Source organism: Fistularia commersonii, chromosome 25, assembly GCF_037954325.1.
Source record: "Fistularia commersonii isolate RoL2024-O1a breed Wild chromosome 25, RoL_Fcom_v1.0, whole genome shotgun sequence".
Classification (NCBI taxonomy): domain Eukaryota; kingdom Metazoa; phylum Chordata; class Actinopteri; order Syngnathiformes; family Fistulariidae; genus Fistularia; species Fistularia commersonii.
The window spans coordinates 583,793-606,650 of NC_141308.1; the positions used below are offsets into that span (position 1 = coordinate 583,793).

The following is a 22,858-nucleotide window of genomic DNA, read 5'->3' on the forward strand; positions in this document are numbered from 1 at the left end:
AATAAAGAAAGAAAACTTGCAATGCAATGGCAACAGATAGCGACCCTTAGAAGTCCAAAATAAAGAGCATTCAAACTGTGTGGGAATGAAGCACAAAAGAGAAAATTATATTTTGACAGTTTCCATGGCCTATGAAAACTGCCAAAATACTTCCCTGTTCATTATTGGACTGTATGACACTGCAGAACAGTCTGGTAGTTGATCAACACTGAAGCTGTACACTTCACACAGCATACTTCACATGACATATTTATGTTGTATCTTGGGTTTTGAATGGCTTACTATGTCACTTGAACCTCATTCTCAAGTTAAATTTCTTTCTGTTACTTGGAGGAATAATAGTACTCTGAAATATGGGTTAGTGTTGATGAAATAATGAAACAAATTTTTATTGAATTAAAAAAGGAAAATGAGTAGGATTAAAACAGGTATTTCTGAGTGATACTATAACACATATTTCATCTTTTTAAACAAGTCCATTGCCCACCAGCTGTAATAAAAGGCCTTTACTTATACCATGTGGCAGAATAAGGGAGTCTAAGGGACACTTTCCAGTCATTTTTAATTATTTGAGTAATATTTAATAATTGAAGCTATATTTGAGGAAAAATAACCAACCAGACTGTGCTGAAGATTAAAAGCATGTGTTTAACAAGAAATAACAGTCTTTTGGTTCTACTCTAACAGCCTTTATCAGACAGGGTATGATAAAATAAGATAAGACAACCATTTATCGGTGGGTAAGTAAGAAATTAGAGCCGCTTAATTTTGATCATCCATCTGGATGATAATGTAGTCTATATCTTCTAATGCTAGTGCTCCAGTGACAAACTCAAGGTGCATATTTTTTATATTACCCTTGAAAATATTCAATAATGTTAACTCTAAAATCAATTAGAGCTGCAAGAAATTAATAATAGATGTCATTATTATTAACCTGATCGTTGGCAAAAAACTAAAACAGAAAACAGTGCTCTGATTTCTACTGAAAAACAGTATCATAAACAACATCATTAAATGCTTTGGGATTAAAGCCTATGACTGTTTATACAAAAACGTGAAGCTATAGTTTAACAGTCACCACCAAAAATATATGTTTATTTACTCCTATCTAGGATTATAAAATATTCATAGTTTGCACTACAAAGGCCGAACTGTAAAACTAGTTTCCTTACCAAATACTGAATACATTTGTGAGTTCATCAGTAAGACATAAAGTCGTTAGGCACTAGAAACAGGAAAATTATAACGATTTTATTATATCATCTGTGAAAAGGGTGGGAATCACTTTGGGCTGCTCTTCTCCACTCAGCTCTCACTTTGCCCATGCCTGGAGAGGTTCCAAACCCCATATTTACCTTACAACCATTCTGGGGAGGAATCTGACCAACGCGGACAAAAGAAAAGATTAACAGTGCCTGAATGTGCTGTCAATGAGATAAGTCGTTTAGCAGGACAAAGTTACAGTATTTCTTGCTTATCTGATGGAGGAAGATGGCTGAGCAGTAAAACAAAGACAAATGGGGTAAAGGGGGAGTGAGAGAAAAAAAGTGCCTAGAGTGATTTTAGGCAGCTGCTGCCGGATCGATTGTGAAGTCAAAGGAGGCTCCAGAGGCCTTTTTGGCCGGCTGACCCTGAAGCCTCAGTGGACAGATTTGTCATTAACCTAGCAAAGGCTGAAGGTGAATGAAGAAAATGACCTTTTACCACCTGCACAACTTAAAACAAAGCATGGCTGCGGCAGAGGTCACTAAACTGATGTTTCTGAGGTGTGACTGGTTGCTAAGGCCAGTTGTAGCAGGGGATCATTCAGGTGAATCAGTGGCTGCCGCCTGCTTGATGAATGGCCAAACATAATAAATAGACTCTACAGGGGTGAAATAGTTTCATGTTTAAAGACTGATGGCTAAAAGGGGTGCTTGTATCAATGAGTTGTGACCACATAACGCCCTCTAAGCCAATCAGAAGGGATGTCAAGGCCATTCTCTTGCTCCTGGGTGGCAGCAAGGCATAGTACGTCTGTGACCCTCAGGTCAAAATATGCTTGTTTAATTTGAGGGGATCTGGGAGGAGAATATGAGAAAGATGCCATTCAAGTTACATATTTTTCACAGCAGTACCGGCAAGTTCTTTTTGGATAGAAAGGATAAAACGACAAGCAGATAATCAGATTTAAAAACAAGGCAGCTTACATTGTCTTATTCTTCCCAAGCGTGAAGGGACTTGGTTGCTTCTGCTACATGCTGCGTCTCTACCACTCAGCAGAAACCTTCAGCAATGACATCTTACTCAAGTGCTTCAAGACCTGTAGGGGAGCATTAAGATCATCCATCAACTCACAGACTTAATTTCTTAAGGATTCAATAAAATAAAACAATGATCAATTGAAACATCATCAACATCACACACATGCAACTGAGAATTTCAGGGGGATGTAATACTTATTCAAATAAAATATTAAACATAATATTTTGAAATTAAATGCTGTAATTCACCAAAAGTATCTAATAAAAATTCCAGTCAAATCAAAACTCACCTAAATCAATTAAAAAAAGAAAAAGGAAAGACCATTGCAAATCAAACACAGCTGCAATATCAATATAAAAAATAATCATGATTAGATTGTTATTTATAAAATTCAGCCATAGGTGTATGATTCTATTGTTTTGATTAATAATGGCCAATAGGGCTTTAAAGGGCTGATTATTCTTATTAAGGTTAAAGTTACTGTAAGAAGGTGCTTACTGATTGATTTGCACCTGACTAAAGAAAGCACACATGCACACGCACAGATGACATCAATCAGAAAAACATGAAATTCTGGCACATAGACATGCTTTAAATGTCAGTTTTATGATTTATTCAAAGATGTGAAAAGGTCTATAGTCAAGGGTCTATAATAGTCAGTCAAAACCAAGGATGAAAATACGGAATTGTGTAGAAACAAAAGTTATTTCATCTGATCAATGTATGCGATATGTGCAGCAGGTCACTGTAGTCCTACGAGGTAGTTTTACAAAATAAATGGGTACAAACTCAAACACTCAAATGGGGCTAAAACCAGGACATATGTACTCACTTGGTGAGCAGCTTAAAAGGTGAAATATGAAACCCTGGCCCTTGGGCTGTTTTCACAAAACACTATTGGGTGTTTTAGTTTGTTACAGCAATGACTACACACAAGTCCTGTATTCTGAATGGATTTGCCAGTTACTTTGACCCTTTGACAAAGTATTGTTTAACCACTCAGGCTCTGATATAACAGAAGCAAAGTTCCTTTCAAAACACTGACTATCTACCCTGTCATCACTTCTGACTGTGTGCTTCTACTCTGTAAGTGGTGGTTCATTTGGGGTCCAAGTCCTGCAAATAGCAAGTGTACACATGTTGGTTCAACTTGTATTCAATGACCATATTGGAACTTATTTTATGAATGATTAGCCAGCTTGATACAGCAAATCAAACTATAGAGTGAAAAATATGCAAGCTAGAAACCTAGATGTTTTTTGCCTTTTTAACAACTGGCCTGCTCTTGGGCAATTTACATGAAAACCACTGAACACATCCGAATGAATCAAATAAATGACGCGTACAAAACTTATTTATAGTCTCTTCACACAAGTTCATGTTGTGCCCTCCTCAAGATGCTTCTTCATCACTATGCATGTAAGCCATTCCTTGGTTACTTGGCTATTTATCTAGCAGTCCTGAAATATTTTGATTCTTATCTGGTCATGAAGGACATTTGACCCAGAAGGAGAAATGCAAATGGCTCCCAAGATGAAGATGAAGGAGCCGTAAATCTAAACACCAACACAAGTCTAGCCCAAGGCGCTTATTAGATCCAGTTTTTCCAGTAATGACATTTGAAACAATGTTTGACCCAGTGTGCAGCTGTAGCTCCTGCTGTAGGCTTATCCCAAATTGAGGTGATGGTTGAAAACAGATGCACTATTGTAAGTTAACAGCAAATGAGTGCGCACACACACACACACACACACACACACACACACACACACACACACACACAAACACACAGAAATTAACAAACATCATAGTTCTATGTGCTGTCAAAATAAAAAATATAAAATAGGATGTCTTTAGTGCAGACCAACACTGTTGCGAATATTGGTTCCATAAATTGTACAAATGACGTCAGTCTCCTGATGTGGTGGTTGTAATAGAAAATTGTTTATTTTTAAAAGATTAAAAATGAAGTAATTTGTGTGATACAGTATATATTAGATTCATAAAGAAATCATCTGGGATCATTGTCAATTTATCTTTTTTTTAAAACTATGTAAAAAGACACGACTAAGGTAAGGGTAATGTTTAGTGAATGTCAATTTATAATGCTGATTTTTTTCATTTTGATTTTGTAAAAACAAAAAAGAGTAAAGATCATAATCCTTCAGATATAGAACACGAAATGAACAAAGACACTGACAAATGAAATGTTTTATAACTAATTCAAGCCAAATTAACTTCTTGGCATTCACAGCTTCCCATTTCCCCTCCCATCCAGACATCTTTTGTTTCACCCACAAGTGGATAATTACATTACAGCATTTACATTAGAGTGGGGAAGGCAGGATTAAATTTAATTCCCATATTAACCTTCTTTAATGCCATTGAATTTTTACCATTCAAGTAAAACAAACCTTCAGAAATAAAATTCCGAGGCAGTCTTTTTCTCATCGTGTCCTCTTTCTTATTATTCATAGGGATATCAAGAGAAATGAGTATAACCACAGTTAAGATAGCTACTATTTCCAATCCAGCATTTTTGATCAAGGATAAACGTAACAATTAATTTACTGATACGACAAATAATTTAAGACAAGATATTGACTAACATTCAATAAATATCTAAGGTCTTTTCACTTTATTGCTTTTACATTTCAAGGTACACACAAAATGTTGAACTACAACTAAGTCCAGCATACTCTTAACATCAGGAAAGCCAGTGAAAAGACATTGCCCATTTGACATGAGTAAGGGGGATGGGGAAAGGAATGGGGAAAAAAGACAAACGTCTCCCCATGTTTTCTAAATTGGGTGCTAAAAGCTTATCTCATTAATGCTGTATCAGCCTGAACAACACATGTGACGCACAGTAAATGAGTTTAAAGAGCTTTTTCAGTACCTTCCATGACTCCTAGACCAGTGGCTGTACTCTCAAAATCCAAATGAAATACAGTAAATTCCAATTGTAAAAGTAGAACTTTCAAAGGTAGTCCATGTTAGATAATAAATCCTAGTGGAAAGCGTCTGTTGATATCCATGCAGCAGGGTTTTCACTCTTCTCTGGTATTTCACAAGTTACCTTTGTCATTATAGCCCATAGTAAGGACTAAGTGTGCTGCTCTTTCCCTCAGCACTCCACAAACTGCTCCTACTTACTTGCTCTCACTCTCTCTCTCACTCACATGCAAACAAACACACACACACACACACACACACACACACACACACACACACACACACACACACATCCAGAAACAGACCCCTCCCCCTATCCTCTATGCCCTCCTCTGTCCTGTGCCATTTGCCAAGTAGGGAGGGAATCCATCGGGGCTCATTCATCTTGCCCCCACTGACCCCCTGTGGTGACAGATGCTCTCGGAGGCCCACAGAGCTACAGGGGAAACAAAGAGAAAAGCCTACGTTTTGCCACTACCAGAACGCCACAGTGCCCTGCCACGTGTGACCCCCAGCACGCCAAGACATCCACTATGGGCACTGTGTCAAGGTTTAATTTCTGAGACGGGAGGGGGGTTTCTGAATCAAACTTTTCCCTCACAAGCCATGTTTTGTCCCTCAAAGCCACACCCAACTTTATTGGGGCCAATTCAGAGAGAGGAGAATCTGTCGCCAGCAAAATAGGGAGAGGAATGTCAGGTCAACTTGAGAATTTTGGTCTCATAGCATTGCCTTAGATTGACCCCACACTGGGCTTTAACTCCCGTTATAAATACCAGAGACTCATCCTGTCAAAATAAATAAACCGAAATGTTCTACAAATCAGTAGGCAGTGCCATTGTTAAGGATTGTATGTAATTGCCTCACTGTGATTCTGAGGACACAGATTTGAGAAAAAAAGACAGATGACACAGCACTACACAAATGCTTTGAAATGCATATAAAATACCTGGAGTCAATTCCACTTTATTACTATTAATGTCTATATGTGATGAAACACTTTCTATACTGCTACCTCGTGAGGGAAAAAAGGCACTTAACAGTTCTCTAAGAAAAATAAAAACATTATAAATGTCATACAGGGATTTAATGCTGTAGGCAATATGCTTAGCTCCAAATTATAATATTTAATACATTAAGCATGCATAGTGCCAAGTGTATCTGTATCCCTCCAGGATTTTGTTTGACAGCAATTTTGTGGTTTAGTACAATTTTAAGTGATGTAAGTGTAACTCTCAGTGTCACTTTAACCTTACATAATGATACAGTAAACAACTTCTCTTTGTGTATCCAAGTAACAAATAAATTCCATGTAAAGAATTTGTCAGGTAAATAGGAAGTTGTCTCAACTGTTTGATTGCTGGAAAGCATTTACCACTGCAACTTCTCTTACTTGACTACTATCATTGTCCTCAGAAAGTTGATCAATTCATGTTCAAAAATTAATTAAAAGCTATATTTATATAATATTGGTTTGTTCATTATTTTGACTCTATCAATAAGTCTATTAATGCAAGAAAATAAACTGTTAGCTATTAAAAGTATGCTTACTTATTAAAAGTATGCTGATCAATATACATCAACACCTTGCTTTATTGGCCCACGGTTTCTCGCTTCACTGAACCATATGACTGATGTTCCAGTTCATTATCACAGACACAGATAACAGTTGTTTTAATCAAGTTGTGTGCAGCTTTTCTCACCTCCTCTCCAATGGTTAAATTAGGGCAAAGCCAGTGTGAGGGATGGCTATAAACCCCAACATGAGCCAATCAGGGCCTGCGTGCGGTCATTTCTCTCAATCAACCACATTTGTCTAAATATTGGGCTTGAGTTTGACTGTGAAATTTGTCTGGTTATCGCTGGTTTAGACCCCACATGGTAAAGGGTGGGGAATATTAAGCTAATTTACATGTAACTTACCAAGAATAAAGTTAAATCCCTACATCTGCAGCGATAATTAAAAAAGCCACAAGTTCAGCTGCGGGAAAGGAGCTGCCAGTAAGATTTATGCCCAAGCCTCTGGCTTTGACATGGTCAGTCTTAAATAGCCCATGTTAAATGGAGATAATAAGTAAACCCAGCATTTTCAGTGGCCTCAAAAGACAGTCCAAAAAACAAAGGAGTGTGGACTGAATGCTTGCCCACCCCCCAAACCCATCTTTCATCACAGTATTCAGCTCCAGCAAAGGCCAGTGACAAAAGGGAAGTATCTTTGCCATTACCTGAGGAAAGACGAGTCACATGACCAGCCAATGATTTCTGGGATTTCGTTTCTTAAATTTGGAGGGGGTAAAGGAGAGGTGTTCTTCCTCTTGAATTCCCAAGGAAGACCCTTGATTTTGTCTTATCTAAAAAAAAAGCATCCGTGTGTGTTCTTTGGAGCATTTTGGATGAAGCCAAATTGGAATCAACTGTCTGGACATTCGTTGTTTTTTTTTCCTATGGCATCAACATCTGCAATAACACAACATAGCAGGTCAAGAGTCTGACACAAACATGAAGATGGGACTTCAGTGACAAATCCATGAGTGAGCGATCGGTATCAGGTGCTGAAGATCCACAGCAGCTGCGGTGCAACCAGATGTGTCAGCCTCTTGGAATCAACAACAATTCCACAACTCAACTCTCAGTAAGCAAAACATGAAATCAAAACATGTGAAAATTCCTGCAACAAATTTTCCCCTTTTACAAACTTCATGTGTGATTCCCAATTCTAGAAGTGTGAGGACTCACACTGTTGTTTACTATCCAGGTGACAGTCCCTGGCTCTAATTTCCTTATAAAAGCCCCACCATCTTCTTCTTAACCCCCTCCTCAAACTCCAACAGACTACCTGCTGGGCCCTGAAGTGCAAATCGGAGCTAGTGAGGATAGCAGATGAGCTAGGGTCATTCATGTCTTTCCAGTGGGCCACACAAACAAAGGCAAACATTCCAGCTGAATGCCATTGCTGAAGTCGGCAGCAACATATAAAGAAAGAGAGGGAGGCAGAACAGGACTAATGGGAGATAATAGCCTGAGGGTGTGGGTGTGTGTGTGTGTGTGTGTGTGTGTGTGTGTGTGTGTGTGTGTGTGTGTGTGTGTGTGTGAGTGAGTGTTTTGTGGGATTATCTGTGGAACTATAAAGTGGGGTGAACCAGGGTTTAAGGCCTGGTGTGACCAGAAGGAATGGGGGCAGGGTCTAAGGCTTGAGGAGTGATGGACAAAAGGAGCATTTGGACAGATGAAGAAGTCATCATCATGAAGCCACTGGAAGTTTACTGTCTAGTTATAAACCTCAATTCAAAATTAGAGGTTAGGAGGTGCGTGTGAAAGGGCAGCAGGCCTGGGAAGGCCAGTGAGGGGCTGGAAGGACGTGTACTGGCTCACCGAGGGACTGTAGAGCCAATTCATTAAGACACAAGCAACCTTTGTGTCAACACTAGCTTGATTGGAGTGGTGACCTTGCCACACACTGGCCAAGTGGATGAGTTTAAGGGCAAGACGTTTAACCTTAAACTAAATCTCAGTCACAAACAAAAGCAAGCATCTTTTAATGGGCACAGCCAAAGAGATAACTGCACAAACACAAAAAAGCCACATACACACAAATAATTTATAAATGATGAATTACAGCTATAGCTCCATCAAGCAAATAGCCACATAGAAGAATCTGTAGGTATTTTGACATTCGTAATTCTTTCTACTGATATCAGTATCTTTAACAATTCAGAATGTGTTTTTTTAAATATTGGTCTTTTCTTATCTAATCTGCCAAGAGAAGCTACTTAGATGCCATATTTCTACTCTACTCATTTTGTTCAAGTGTGAATAGAAGCATGAATATAATAAAATTGAAATAATATTTGAAAATAGAGATAAAGGTCAACACAAATGTGTTTCATTATACATCAAAAATCTGCGATTTATTTTTCTCTTCAGGGCACCATACTACAATTACTATTGCATTCAATGGTTTGTGAGTTACCTACCTGCATTGGTGTCTTCATAGTATCACTATCCAGCAACCACCCCATTCTAACAACTCATAAAAGCACCAAGTCAAGAAAGACATGTGACACTACTCTAGAAACATTTGGAATGAGAATAATGTAAATCTCACACAACTCCCACGCGATTCTAAATCAATCACATAAAGGGATAAAAAAGTAAGAGGATATTTATGTACTAAACTAACAAGGGAAAAATTGTGCTCCTTGTCTACTGCTAGCATTTAGTCAATGTGGTGAGAACTGAATTTTAACACATAAATAACAGTAACAAGATTGAGCATATTCATGAATTATCGTCTAGAAACAAGTCATTTAACGTAATGTTTTATTTCAAGTAGACAAATGCTAGTGAAAAAGAAAAAAAGTGACTGTGTAGTGTGAAATATCAATTGTTCGTTGCCTGCCGCCACCAGGCTGAGCACTAGGGTGTCATGGCCGTTATCGCTGCTAGAATAATTGAATGAAAGTGAGAGACGAGTGACAGTTTACAATGCAGTTCATGACTGTGCAATAAAATGGAAGCCCTGTCAGTGAACCCAATCTGCATTTTACAATGCTGCTGGGTTGAACATCAGTTCAGCTTAGTCAGAACAACAGAGACAGACACTGGACCCTAATGCATTTATGGACTTATTCAGGAAAGTCATATTAAATAGGACAACCATGAGTTCTATTTGTACAATATATGTGTCATGACTAAACCTTGATCAGTGGTAAAGGGCAAGACTGCTGAAGGGATAAGGAAAAAAATATGAACAAGTCAACATAGACTTTATTCCCCTTATATTTGAGTTTAAGAACATTTAAAAAAAAAAAATGAGACCAAAATGAATGAACATGTACATTTTTCTTTTCGTTAGGTCCTTTATTTGACTTTTATTCTTATGTTATTTTTTATTTGTTTTGCAAGGGTGGGGCAGAAATAGTTTCTTTATCTTCGCAGCAGCTTCCTCAGACAACTGGTACACAGCTAATGGGTCATCCTAGTGTAGATCTTTGATGATGCTTGACCAGGCCTTGTACAGGTCATAAACTGTTGTTTAGACAGCCCTTTTTGTTATGGGGTGTAAAAGGAGGACCGTTGATCACATGGAGAGGGCCAAGACTATCAAAACATTCGCTCTTATCAGATGGCAAAACGAGCACAGGGTCAGGTTCTGTTTCCAGGAGCTGCTGAGAGAAGCACTCTTTCCTTTGTTAACATCATATATTATGAAATAGTAAGCAAAAACAAGGTTTAGTATAATCCTTAATATTCTTTTGTGAGTACAATATAATTAGCTTATCAAACCGAATCAGTAATGAATAATATATTAAAAAGAAAAAATCAACAATATTCCTGTTAATGTTTTGTTAAATATATAGGTATTGTGTTGAGGACAAATCAGCTTAAGTTAGCATGGTAACCAATTTTCCCTATTCAGTCCCATCTCATTATCCCACTGTAAATCAAGAGGTGATAGTAAATCACTGGCATCCAATCTGGCTTCTGTCCAATAATCAGGGTTAACTGAGGCAAATTTTATATGCTTAATGCATCAAGCACAGACTCCAATAACATCTGTAAGATTGACAGTTGGTTAGCTACAATTAACTTAAATGTAAACTATAAGCTGAAACCATTGGTGAGGATCTAGCAGTAACATTTCTAAACATAGTATTAATAGACAATTTTGTCGAACAAGCCTATTTTATTAGTTAATTGTTGATCTTGCATGTTTTTAATCATTTAAATATTTCCTGCGATAGTTAAATAATTGCCAATTTTCCTTTTCAAATTGACAGTTTTTATATCTAAAACTATAGAACAACCTCGCGATCAAAGTATTGAATAAAGGATCAATAAAGCAGATTCTGTTGTTTTTTTATAATATCAATGCAATATCAGTGATAGGAATGAAGAGAAAATTTAGATGAATGTATATCAACTCTAACAGTGAGGATGGACAAACTTTTAATGTTCTCTTTAAAAAACTGACATCCAATCTCAATTTTGAAAGCACTGAAGCAGGACTAGTAGGCACACATGGAGAGAAGAGAAGAAAGGACTCTGTTGTGTTTATCGGCCATCCAGAGAGGGACCCACCTTTCACAATAGGTCTTCTGCTTTGCTTTCCTCTGAAAAAAGTCTCAGCCACCTTGAATCCATTTGAGTGACACCAGAACAAAGAGACCTCTCAATGTCCCAACAAATCAGCCTCCTCCCCTTTCCTCAAAACTTCCTTACAGGGTGATCAGCTGTATCCATCATGTCTCTTCCTGACCCCAGGCGGCAATCCTGCATCAGCAGTAACCCACCCCCGTCACCCCCTTACTTTTTTGCCACATCTCCTTTACTACCCCCACCCCGACCCCCTGCCTGATTAATAAGCACCAGGTTGCCCTCGGTGACAGGACCCACACTTAAATCCCATCAGTCGTCCTTACTACACCAAGTGCCACTGCATCAGCAGGACTCTTTTTGTCTTCATTAAACAATGGCTACAGATCCATGCTTTGTTTGTGGGCTTGACCTACCGCACAATCCCTGCTGATGAGTAAAGTGACAGTAAACCTGTTCATCACTTGTACCACTTCATTCTCTGATCCCCTCAAAATGACATATTTACCACCCTGCAGACAAAATTGTTTGTAGAAATGGTGGTAAATAATGTACTGGTATATGAAAAGCACAATATTCAAAAAGAATTTGCAACTAGTGCGCGTTCCTTTTTCAGGCAGGATGAGGTAAATTAGTGTGATTGTTAACAGAAATTCAATATGAACCTGATCATTACTGTTACACAAAAGCATGGACTGTTATGTGTTTTTTCACATTAATTTTAAAGGGATAGTTTACTCTAATCACCCTGTGTTAATAACCTGACACAAACAGCAACTACAAATGAAACTAGTCCTTCATGTAACACTCCCAGCACATCTGTTGTATCCACAATTGTTAATTCCACTACAAACGCCCTTTTACCAGCGGAGAACAGACATGAATTTGCATTTGTTGTTAAATTTCTGGAGTGTTTGTTAGAAATATCAGAACACTATTCGAATATTAAAGAAAAAGGAAATTAAGGAATGATTCAGATTTTTAAAAAGGTTAAAGTCCCTCTTCTGGTTATCGCATTGCATGGGGTGATAAGAGAACAAAGGATTTATTTAGACATTTATTTTTATTACATTTGTTTTGTCAGTTATTTGAAAATGATATTGTTTAATGGTGCTTGAAAAGAGGTCTTTAGGTATCGGAATCTGGACTATTAGGGAACACAGAGCCTAATCAAGACCAGAGATCCACTCTTCTATGTTGTCATCTATGAGAAACTTGCCTATTACTAGCCTAATTCCATGGTAAACGATTGAAATGTCAACAAACATCAATTTTGCAGTATGTGATGAATTCAATCATTCAAAAGAATCTTCAATCAAAGGAATCCATGTCAATTGAAACCTTTCTCATACATTTCTTTGGAATTCTATGTGAAAAATACTGAAGCATTTTAGTCAGGGAAAACACCTGGTTGACGGTAAAACGTCTGTTTAATAAGCAAATAGCTGTTGTTGGCCACAGCCACGCCACACGAGCTTGCACTACAACTAACTGTTCCCAGTCAATTCCAGGTAAAAAAAAAACCAAATGAATTCCTTGCACCCCAAACCACACCCACAATAATCCCAGCAACCCCCAAATCATACAGAAAAACCAGCATCAACATAAACCCCAACATTTGTGACTTGTTACAATACAAATACACATTACAAAAAAAAATATAGCCACCTTGGTGGATGTAAAAATCATATGTCTTTTAAATACTTATTTAGTCATTTATTTGTTTTTCGTATTTGCAAAGTTGAGCTTCTACCAATTTTTGCTCCTACCCCTTCCTTCACATTTAGCTAACTTGACTATGTTCTGTCTCAGGATTTACAGGCATCTTGGATGATATGTTCGAGATATTCATTCTTCTGAGTACAGTTGTGGACTGTGAATTGACAGGGGGACATGACTTCTAGGGCAGATCATAGAACAATAAAGGCAGATGAAGTAATCACGACAAATGTGTACCAATGCTGGTTTTGAACTCATGCAATCAAATCAATAAACCTTTAATCATTTGATTTAACAATTTTGTCCATAATTTTATCATTCTGACAAAGCTCAGTTTTTTTGTGATCCCTAAAATGCCAAATGGAAAAATCAGTATTCTAAAGGTCGACAGTTCATGTCTTTGATTTGTCACCCACTGCTTTCTACCTCCTTCTAAGGAATAGGGGGGGAATGCAAGGCTGCTGCAACTATGTATGGCCAGACTTAGTCACACCAAGGCTCTTTGGTCAATGTTTGAAAAAGGCAGATGTCCTTGCCATATTATCTTTAGGTATGCTCAGATCTAATTACGGTAGCTTGATGGAAAATCTTGAAGAGTGTTTTAGGGCTATTGATTTTAGTCAGTACAAAAATTCACTTAAAAAGTCAATATCTAATTCCTTAAATTTGACATCTTTTTACTTTTGTATGTGATTATAATCCAGTTGTGCTTGAGCTACAAATGCACACATGCAGCCCAAGACAATAAAAAGGACCAGTGCATGAGAGAATAAAAAAAAAGAGTGAGAGATAATGACCTTCCCTGCCACAGAGGAACTGTCAGTCCTTGCAGCAGAGGGCTGGGTCTTGGTCACCGTAGCCTTGGACACCCTGTGACAGCCTATGGAAAAGCTCTCCGCTTAAGACAACCCTCTCCCCCACAAACTCTGGCAGCATCAACACATTCAGACCTTGGATTTCAATGAGAGGTAGGAGGGAGGGAGAAAGTGATTGTCCTGTTTGGTTTGGTTTGTTATTTGGAATGTATGATATTGAGCATTCCTTCGTGTGTTCTGTGTGTGTGTGTGTGTGTGTGTGTGTGTGTGTGTGTACATGCACAACCACATGTGCATTTTTTTGGACAATATAGATTTTTGAGATTTTGGACAATATATGGCCAAGACTAATGATATCACTGTAGAGACGTGGGAGATCTGGTAATGAGCCTGAAAGTTTCAAGTAGTTGTAAGAACACATCCTGCCTCTGAAAGATCTCTAATGCTTTAGTTAGGTTGAGAAGTAGAGCAAATCTAATTTTTATGTATTTAGTTTTGGCTTTTGTTTAGAATGAAATGGGGTTTCTATGATTTTCCTAACAGAAACACAACTCACAAGAAAGCGGGCAAAACAAATACATCAGTTAAATGTTTAGTGCACAGTGAATTTATTTGGTAAAATAAATATATTGACCCCCACTCACTGTTCAGTCCTCACCTGACAGCAGAAGGTTTAACTACACAGTATCATCTGGTAAGCCAGCTAAGGAAACTGGCAGGCACTTTCAAAAAATTCTTGGCAAGGGAATTGATAAACCATTCAACAAATCACTATTTGACTGCATTTTGAATGGCTAAGTATAAATAGAAACCATTTTCTCCTGTTAACCTCTTGCATACAAAATTTGTATTATTTGGAATCTTTCCCTCCGTGCTTATTGCATAGGTTCATTTCCCCCATACAGACAATATGAAAAAAAAATTAACATGATGAAAAAAATGCTTCCAATAATTACGCTTCAGTTTTGTTTTTACTGATCCTGCAGCTGTATCTATAAAGAATCTCATCTTATTATTTCGAAATACCATGCTTTCAGATATTGTATTTTGCATAATGTGATGCCAGGCTGAATGACTGGCACATATCTTTTAGAGAGGAGTGTATTCTAGTGATGAATAGTAAAAAAAAAATCAGAGCTTTCAACAAGACCGTGAACTAGGTCTGGTTGTTGACACACAATCTCAAAGGGTAATGCTCTACTTATGTTCATAGACACACACACACAGACACATACAAACATACACACACACACACACACACACACACACACACACACACACACACACGCAAGCACACACACACGCGCAAACACACACACGCAAGCACATACACACACACACACACACACACACACACACACACACACACATGCCACAGTCTTTTACACTTTGAAAAGTATAAAGCTACTAGAAACCCAAGGCAAGACTGTGTGAAAAGAGAGGGGGCAAGAGAAATAATAATGTAATTCAACCTCACAATCAATTTCAGGCAATTGTACAGTGATCATTCTGGTGGCAAAGCACACACTGTACTTTTATAAAGGAACATGAAAGATGCAAGTAGTAATGTCTGGCTGCAGCTCTTGTTCCTCTGGGTTGGCATCTGTGCAAAGAGGGGAAATACACCAGAACACCCTGTGAGAACACACTGTTCCATAACAGCACTGTGTGAGGAGGGATTCTCAGCTGGCTAATTTCCAGTTTTCAATGGCAAGAATAAGGATATATTTCTAAGTGCTCTTCTTGAGTGTGTAATAAAGCCTACAAAAATCCAAAAGATCAATCTAGGAGGAACATTGTAGACATGAGATAAGCACATCATTCCATTGTCCAATGGATCCATTGTGATGGGATACCATTTCCAAAGGAAATATTAACCTTATTTGTTTATTGCAGCGACGAAATTTGTGAGTTTGAACACCTAGGGTAAAAAAAAACACTGAAATTCCTTTTTCATCATGACATGCCAATATCCCCTGTCAAGTTGCACACAGACACACATTGACGAAATGGTGGCTCTTTGACTTTGTTTCAGGTACACTTTCTGATGAATTACACATTGCAGGTACATTCCCTATGCACCCTTGCAATTCTTCCAAGGAAAGTCACTATGATTCGCTTACATTCATCATCATATGCAACTTTGTAAAGCTCTCAGAGATAAAAGCTTCTGAGGGAACTTTGTCAATGAAGAGATATGAAACGCCTCCGATCAATGTTGTGTTATGATTAATTTCGCTGTCGAAACAAATATACAGGTATGTACAATCGCAGCACAAACATTTACTGCCTTGTGAGCAGATCCTACAAACATGGATATATTCATACAACAAAAAGTAGTACCTTGATTAGATTAATATCTCATTAGACTCACAATGAAGAAATATCAGAATTCATTGGAATTGAATGTTCCCAATGTGCTTCAATCTCACAAAAAAACAAAAAAAACATAATGGCTTGACACTAAATGATACCCGATTTATATGTAAAGCTGCAAGTACGTCTGACTAATTTTCAACTTTAAATCAAAAAAAGGTATCATAGTTGCACACTGTTTTGCACTCCTGCCTCACGGGAGGAGGGTTTTCGTTCAATTTCCGCTTAAGACAACCCTTTTTTAATGCTCTCCACTTTGCCTGGGTGGATCCAAGAAGGGGTTGGCTCCAGACAACCCAAAATCCTATTTGTAGGACAAGCATAACGATTAATCGGTGCGAGTCATATTCTGGAGACAGAAGTTGTAATTCTCTAATGCCACTTATATTTTGCAATTATCTTTATCTTTTCATAACAGCAGCTTAAATTATTCAGGTTTCGAATAGACAACTGTCTGCCGTGTTTAAAGATATGTAAAAAACTATTCATAACGAATTAAGATAAAATGAAGAAGTTATCTATAATAATGATAATTTTAGTGCAGTCCTAGTCTTATTCATTTTTACTATTCTCTTCAACTGACTATCTACGTCATTAGCTATATATCATTTTTCATATCCATTTCCAATTTATATTATTTAATGACAAAATTATTCAAACGATACTTCTCTGCTCAAAAACAAAGCACGGTGAGTAAAACAGTCAAAAAAACCTCAATAGTCAGATATAACAGATGATGTTAAGGGCTTTGTGGAGGAGGAGCATACCCTCCACCCCGCCTGAATGGGATCAATGCCCTTAAATGGAAAAGGTTGCAGACCTTTGACATCTCCTTTCAATCGGGGGAAGGGCCCAGGTCTTTGTGGGACTGGCTATAATGATCCAATTGTCGACTGTGTCATACACATACTATACAGTACAAAGTTAGTCTTGTGTTTAGCTACGCCCTTTGCTGTATATGTCTTTCAGACTTGGATATCAGAAATCACAGTGTTCCTGACTTGCTGCATCCATCCATTGACTGGTTTCACTCATCAGTCCCACATCTGTTTTAACCTCTTCTCACATCTACCCTCTTCGGTCTCCACTGTTCTCCTACAGCCCTTATCAGTGCTTTCCTCCCTCTTCTTTCATGCTGTTTGTTTGAAGAAAGTCATTCAAAAGCTATGGCAATAAAGAGTGAACATCACAGGCTCACAAAACATCACAAAACACCCAGAAGCAAGATGTTAAATTTTATTATTAAGGATGTTGAAATAGAGGCCCACATAGCAAAAACAAAGGTGTTCTTGTGCTACATGTGCATTTATTTGTAAAGCTATCAGAAATACGTTCATGGAGGGCCTGAAAAAGCTTGCTTTAAAAACTTGACTTTCTGCCAGACTGAGTTGAGTAATATTACACAGAAAAGGCATCACAGAAAACCAAATGAACACCCTTGGACAAACTTCCTGCGATGGAAAAATAAACTCTGATACTTCCATTATACTTGGTAAATATAATTCTGAAGAATTCATGAAGAACACAGTGTTCCTGGCATTCTTGACCCTCAATAAAAAGGATAGGTTAAAAGTTTACCAGCATCCATGGAGAACACATTTGGCTCTGCAGATTAGAAGCTAGATGCAGCTTTCGGGTGGTTCTCTTAGAAAGCCATTGAGGAGTTTCACCTATGGATGCTACAATTACAAAAAAAATGTCTTTTTTTTACACACTTTGTGAAGTATATTACAACATATGAAGCAATAGATTTAGTAAATGTGTGCACCATCTGTATCAATGGCATCATAATGTCGGGCTGTAGGAACATTTACAAAGCAGATCACTCACAGCTCTATCAGCAATTTACTGAATACTGAGAATTTCAAAGGCCACCTGTTTTCTCCATCCAGCCACACCATGGTCAAGAAAGTGTGAAACAATAGCACTGATCCCTTTGGCTTGATTTTGTGCCCCTTGCACCATCTGTACTCGGGGTCAGAAAAACCCTAATCTAAAAACTACTTAAGGATCAAGAGAAGCATCTGTCTGCCTGACAAGTGGTGTTTTGGTATCTAATGCAAATGATCTGAGTGTTTCAGGTAAAAGATTTCACCTCACTGATCAATGAAATCATATGCTGTTAGAGTGTACTGAGGCTACGGTGCAAACCGAAACCTCTGTGTTACAAGCTGTACTGGTAATCAATCACTTTGAATACCTTTTTGTTATGACACCACATACACAACGGAGTGATCAGTCACACACTAGTTTCCTGTATTGGTCACCAATTAAAAATGACGGGAGTCAAGCAAATCACGACACTGAATGTCTGATAAACATAGGCAGCAATAGCAAACAGAGGATGTGAGAGACATTAATGTCAGTCCTGTTGGGCTCAAAGAGAGAGATAGAAAATAACGAGAAATATCTGTTACCTCAGTCACAACTGTCTCACGTACAAATAGAAATGCGAAATTGTCATCTGTACATTGCTTGATAAAGCCTTTCATGAGAAAAATGTCATTCCAAAGTACATCTTTCAAACAATTGATAAATTGTGAATGAGAGTAAAGGCAACTATATATAATGTTTATATATAATATAAATATAAAATATATATATATAAATATATAAATTATATATATATATATATACACACACACACATATATATATATGTATAATTGCATCAGCAATTCGGTCATGATGAAAAAAAATTATAAAATGATGTACTCTTTGAGTATGGACATAAGGAGGAATTAAAATGTACAAGATTTGATTTAATTGCTTAAGTCCTGTTATATTTTACATCCTTATGTCTGTTGGAATCGTTTTGTTTGTGAAGACAGGAGCTGTGAAGGTTCAACATAATTTTCAATGTATGATTGAGTGACTGATACTATATACCCGTGTTTCAAACAAATTATGGAATCAATCCAGCCGAATACACAAGTTTTTTTTAATAAATTGTGAGATATCCATCACCCTCATGTAGGTACATGGAAAAGACATGTCTCCTTCAAGGCTAAAGTGAGAAACCTGTCATGGCAAGTGTTGTCACTGGGGTCTTACTTATCTCTCTCCAGATTAAGTCTGAATTGTTTGCAGGGAACAAAAGCAGCCACTGAGGAAACCAGCCCCCCCCCAGGGCCAGATGGTCGGCGTTCAGTGCCCCCCTGACCCCTACAGCCCTTGCCCTCTGTGATAGGGATGTGCATGCTCGAGGCCATCTGACACATACACAATTTACACTGCTTGTACAGAGCGTGCACTCACATGATTCGGTGCATGTTGTCTACCTGTCCTACTTACTGTCTACTGTCCTACTCTGTGCTATAGCTGACATCATTTTCATTTGTTTCCTACTTTGTTGATTTATCAATAAGATCCATTTATTCCTGTGTTAAATACAATGTTACAGGGCTATCATAGTCTAACTGACAATTATATTTAACTTGACATATTCATTTGTCTGTACAGTGATAACTTCTATCAAAAGGGAGGATTCAGAGTGATATAAGTTGAGTCATTATGCAAGCAGGGTGTGGAACCTGCAACAGTACTATGTTCTTAGTTACAGAGTATGAAAGCTAATTATATACATATGTCTAATAGGTTTAGAAAGACATTCAAATGCAAATCTGTAAACCGTGGTTTGTTTTCCTAAGCGGATGCCTGTATGTGCAGATGGAGGTCAACAGAGGACCACCATGATTATCAGACATTAAGAAGCAAGATTTCAAATCTTGCGTTCACTCTGGAGTGAATATCATATGATATTTTGTATATTTTTTCAGACATGTATAACTGCCTGTGTTTGAGATCATGATTCAGCAGGACAAGATAGAAAGTCAGATGTAAGATGGCCTCCCTGTATCTGACTGGAGATTTCACTTGATTCGAAGAATCTTGTAATGTGCATGTATTTGTGTTGGGCATTCTGAGGGGGGAGGGGAGGCTCTACGGAATGCTACCTTTGGGACATGAAACAAGAAAAGAAAGACAGATTAGCTCTATTCAGGACTGACTGGTTTGGCTTCAATTACAATGACAAACCATCTCCCGGTTCCCCTTATCTGATATGACTTTATCTAAACTGCTAAAGCCCGTTTCAGCATCATAGCCCGAGGTAACTTAAACACAGTTCCGACATTAATTCCTGGTCATTTTGACATGACTGTGTTAAAAGAAGGGACGGCAGTTTCTGCACGAAAGTACCATTTCGACAAGACCCGCCTGAAATAATAGTGTCCATTTTCAACATTAAATCCCCTGGACTTTTCTTTAGGTTTAAAAGGCAAACTTCCTCCATGACACTCATGTGACGCTGTGACAGATCAACACTTGTTTCCGAAAAAGACAAGGCTTTTCCCTCTGTGAGTAAATAATGCGAGATCAGATGCGTGAAAAGCATCGCAGCATCCACACAAGCCACATATTTCAGTTTTCAGCTAAATTAGTACAGATGACATCCCTATTAAAAAAAGAAAAAAGGCATTTCTATATTTAAACGGTAAGGTGGAGGTGAATAAAAACAAACTTTCCGGACCATGCTTGGGCGTTCATTCCGTCGCCGAGAATTTAACAGGTGTGTGTGCCAAAATATGAAAGAGAATTAAAGTAAAAAAAAAAAAAACAAGCCTACCTTTCTCCCAACTGGAAGGCACAACAGAGTCATGTTCACGTAGGATGGAGTCTTGTCGACTGTACGACGCCGCTATGCTCCGCGATTCTCCACTGCAGATCCGATCGACGACTGTCAACCGGAGCTGCCAAATGACGTCATGTCAATAACAGTATGTAACCTTTCAGCCGGAAGAAAGTTTCTTACACTCCTCTCTCAAGTGGAGTGAAAGGACAAACACAACTCGAACTGGTGCTTTCACTGCTGCTGCGTCTCACATGCACTACCCTTGTCACAGTGGCGTTTAAAAGCGTGCCGTTTTTAGTGAAAGTCGTTGCACGGATATATGCATCAATAAGGCCGATGTAACCTGCACTTCTTCAGAAATCATTGTTTATAACGTTAACTTTTGTTAAATGCTTTGAGAAATTAGGTTGAAAAAGATTACCATTCAGCTAGAATGTGCAATTTTGACAGTCCAACTCATTGTACTGTGTGCGGTGCGGCACAAGACGGTCCCCCTCCCACCGTCTCTCGCTCTCTCTTTCTCTCTCTCTCTCTCTCTCTCTCTCTCACACACACACACACACACACACACACACACACACACACACACACACACACACACACACACACACACACACACACAGACGCACGCACACACACGCACACACACACATCCTTTCGGTCCTGAAAATACCACGTCAGACACGAACTATGGCTGCGATTGAAGGGTGAAATGTCGCCATCCTTTGGCAGAAACACCGACACTGGCTAGAATAGAACAGAATAGAATAGAATAGAATAGAATAGAATAGAATAGAATAGAATAGAATAGAATAGAATAGAATAGAATGCTCCTTTAACCGCCCCAATTGGCACAGTGGTTAGCGCTGTGGTCTCACACCACAAAGGACACTGGTTTGATTATGACAAGGGGACCTTTCTGTGTGGAGTTTGCATGTTCTCCCCAAGTCTATGTGGGTTTTCTCTGGGTTCTCCAGTTTTCCTCCCACAGTCCAAAAACCTGCAGCAGGTTAATTGGAAAAAAAAATGGCAAAATTGCCCCGAATGAGTGATGTCTGTATGTATATGTGGCCTTACATTTGACTGGCTACCAGTCCAGGGTGTACCCCACCTTTCACCCAATGACAGCTGGAATAGGTGCCAGCATCCACCGTAACCCTGAGTGCAGGATAAGCAGCAGACGATGGATGGAGGGATATTTCAAGTTAAAATAAAAAGAGCCTACAAAGTATCAGAAAATATGGAAAATAAAAAGAAACACTCTTGAGTGTATGGATGAGCAGAGGTATGAATGAAGATATAAATGAGGTGTAAACTGAGGTATTGGGAACAGGGAATGCAGTCCTGTGCTCTCCGTATTCTTTACTGTCATGATATCTGCACCAACGAGCTCCAGCTTGTCCCTTAGTAGCAGAGGCTGGATGGTGTTGAAGGCACTGGAGAAATCAAAGAATGTGATCCTCAGAGTACTTCCAGGTTTTTCCAGGTAAGAACAAGCTTGGTTCTTAATGGTATCATCAGGTGGGTTAGATAGGCCAGCTGCTCTTGGGGGTTGGGGGGGTTCCAGGCAAGGAAAAACACATAGTCTCTCCAGCATGTCCTTGGTCTTCCTCAGGGGCCTCCTGCTGGTTCACCAGGAAGAACCAGGTGAACCAGGAGGCAGTTGACCAGATGCCTGAACTGACCGAGCCAATCTGACTCCTTTCAAAGCAGGGGAGCAGCGACACCACTCTGTGTCCTACCCAGATGGCTGGACTCTTTACCCTATCTCTAAGGGAGAGTCCAGACAACATGTGGGGAAAGCTCATGTTGGGATCCATGACCTTGGTCTTTAGGTTACCTACCCACAGCTCATTACCATAGGTGAGGTCGGGAATGTAGATCGACCAGTAAATTGAGAGCTTCACCTTTGGCCCAGCTAATTCTTCCCCAACACAGATCGGCGCAGAGTCTACATCACTGCTGACGCCACATTGCTCTGCCTGTTGATCTCCCACTCCCTCCTCTCCTCATTCCTG

At 38.7% G+C, this 22,858-nt stretch overlaps 1 protein-coding gene across 3 annotated transcripts in view; it reads right to left on the reverse strand.

The window, feature by feature from the left end:
* The window catches only part of greb1l (GREB1 like retinoic acid receptor coactivator), a 48,659-nt gene extending 27,741 nt beyond the window's left edge, over positions 1 to 20,918 (reverse strand). For all 3 annotated transcript variants that reach the window (XM_086172800.1, XM_086172799.1, XM_086172798.1), the window contains exons 1-2: positions 20,835 to 20,918; positions 2,193 to 2,305 (exon numbers count right to left, since the gene is read on the reverse strand). The gene's annotated coding sequence lies outside the window, so the exon portion shown is untranslated. The remainder of the gene's footprint in view (positions 1 to 2,192; positions 2,306 to 20,834) is intronic.
* Between the last annotated feature and the right edge of the window lie 1,940 nt (positions 20,919 to 22,858).